Source organism: Pinus tabuliformis, chromosome Q (genome assembly GCF_031772625.1).
Source record: "Pinus tabuliformis cultivar Carrire ecotype Pingquan chromosome Q, CPIR1, whole genome shotgun sequence".
Lineage (NCBI taxonomy): Eukaryota > Viridiplantae > Streptophyta > Pinopsida > Pinales > Pinaceae > Pinus > Pinus tabuliformis.
Genome location: NC_142296.1, coordinates 1,288,268,376 through 1,288,271,123, shown reverse-complemented (window position 1 = coordinate 1,288,271,123; position 2,748 = coordinate 1,288,268,376). Strand labels below are relative to the sequence as shown.

The following is a 2,748-nucleotide window of genomic DNA, read 5'->3' as shown; positions in this document are numbered from 1 at the left end:
ATGTTGATTATTTCTCTTCCTTCCCTCCTTTTTGGTTCTTTAGAATTGTTTCTTTGTTCTTTTAGAGCACTTCTTTTTATTCCATGAGATGCAAAACGAGGAAGAGGAAGAGGGGGGAGGGGTATTACCTGGTCTTTGAGCTTGTCCTCCATAACATAGTTGTAAATGGACATTCTTCTCAATTAATAAAGTTATGTTTTGTATTCAGTGGGTATTTTTTTATGGTTTTGTGATTAGTTGTTTGGCAGATGTATATGCTCCTTCCATATCCTCTCGATAATCATGGTTCTTGGATCTTAGCCCCTAATATCTGGAGCGCAGGTTAAGACTCCATGGTAATTGGGTTTTATAAGGGTTTCAAGGGTGGATCTATCAGCTTCCTGCCATAAATTGTTTCGATATGTAGCGTTTTGATACCCTTTGTGAGGATATTTGGTGGAGTGACATCCATGGACCCTTGTCTCACGATTAAGAAATGAAAATTCACCAAATTTATGTGCACATCTGAGAAAGAGAGCAAACGTGGTGGAGAAATTCTCGAACAGGTACAATTTTTCTATAAAGGAATTCTGCAACTATGTCAATATTCATTGAAGAGTTTTAAGATTTTGGATCGCAGAGTCCAAGATGGCATCCCTCATAAGCACATTTTTCATCATTTTCTCTTATAGCTTCATTCGAGGAGCGACTGTGGATACGAAAATTGTGGTAACCAAAAAATGTTCATGCAGAGTCTAGGCGGCCAGTAACAATCCAAACAATGGGCACAAGCTTGAGAGCAGCCAGTCATGGAATTTAACTCTTCCCATGCTGCAGCAGAACGGGAGGATCTGGAAACGGACGAGCTGCAAATTTAAAGAATAGGGAGTCGGCAATTGCATCATTGGTGACTGCTAGGGGGAGCTGCAGTGCCACGTCCAGGGTACCACCTCGGCCACATTGATCGGGCACCAATGACCTCTAGTTGGTGAACATCTCCTTGAGGATAGTTACCAGACCCCAAGAGAACTTGCTACCCGACATATTGCAGAGGCTCGGCCTTGATTACGACAAGACGGTGTTTCCCTCCATTTGAAACGAGGTCTTGAAGGCCATCGTGGCACAGTTCAATGCATGCCAGCTCTTGATCGAGAGAACAACCATGTCTGCGATGGTTAGGGACGCTCTGCGGGAGTCAAACTACTAAACGCATCGCTGTATACTGTGGATGGGGGGCACAAAGCGATCCTTTCCGACAGATTCAGAGGGATCGTAGACGCCACCATGGGGGAACGCACCCACTTCCTCATTCCATGGCTTTCGAAGCCCTACATATTCAAGATCAGAACGAAACCCTGCTCCATCAGCACCATCACGGGCACAATACAACCCTCGGGAAAGTGCAATATAACCCTTGGGTTTGGCATACCAAAAAACCTTGATGAGTCGATTGCTAATGCGGCGTACATAGCTATACATGGGAAGGGAATTCTAGCTGCAGATAAGATTATTGGAACCATCGGAGAGCGGTTAGTGAGCATCAATGTCAAGAATATTGAGACCAACAGGTGTCATCTGACGGAGTTCCTCTTCACTGCCCCTAATTCCTTGCAGTATTTGAGTGGTGCGATTCTATTTGAAGAAACCCTCTATCAAATTACTGCAGCTGGGAAGACCTTTGTCGATGTTCTCAAGGAGGGGTCTTGCCCGGCATAAAAGTATACAAAGGCACAGTGGATCTTGCGGGAACCAAAGGTGAAACCACCACCCAGGGCCTGGATAGCCTTGCACAAAGATGCCAACAATACCATGATACCGGAGCAACGTTTGAAAAATGGAGAGTTGTTCTGAAGATTGGAATTACGGAGCCCTCCCCATTTGCTCCTTATGCTATCATCTTCCAAGGGAATGGTTTATTTCCTATTGTTGAGACGGATATTTGTGTATATGGGTATCATAATATTAAAACTTGTATGGGTGTTATAAAGAGAGTATATGTTTCCTACTACAAGGTTCTCAATGACCACCATGTCCCCTCTTGCATGGCACACTTCTTAAACCCAACATGGTAACCCTATGTTCGGATTCTCCCAAGGTTCTCTTTGAGGGTATTGTACCCTAGGTTCGGATTCTCCCAAGGTTCCCTTTGAGGGTATTGTAGAGTACAAAGTAAGGGCTTCTAGAGGATTGTGCCCCTTGCAATGCCCAACATAATGTTTCTATGATGCGAAGAGTGAGGAGATGATAAGAAGGATGAAAGACATTGGACTTCACAATTTTCACATTAGAAAATTTCTCATCCATGGGAAATTTGGCAATGTATATCTTGCCAAAAAGAAGAAGAGTAAGTATGTCATGAGTTTGAAAGCTCTCTTCAAAGAACTAACTTTAGCAATCTCAGGTAGAGAAACAGTTTCAAACAGGGATTGAAATCTAAGGTCATCTTCGGCATCTCAATATACTTTGACTGTTTGGTTATTTTTATGATCAGAGTTGTGTCTATCCAATTCTTGAATAAGCTACAGAAGGTGAGTTGTACAAAGAGCTTCAATGCTATAAATTCTTGAAAAAATTGGGCAGCCACTTACATTGCATCATTGGCATGAGCCCTTATCTATTGTCATGAAAAGATGCGATACACTGGGACATCAAGCCAAAGAACTTGTCAGAACTTGGCATATAATGTGAACTCAACGTTAGTTCCATGCTCCGCACCTCCATCGCGCCAAGGTGAATTTAGTACAAAAGAAAAACTGAATGATGAAACTG

The 2,748-nt window shown here is 42.9% G+C and overlaps 1 pseudogene; it reads left to right on the top strand.

The window, feature by feature from the left end:
- Positions 1-1,263: 1,263 nt before the first annotated feature.
- Positions 1,264-2,101, top strand: LOC149224544 (fructose-bisphosphate aldolase, cytoplasmic isozyme pseudogene; annotated as a pseudogene).
- Positions 2,102-2,748: the final 647 nt, after the last annotated feature.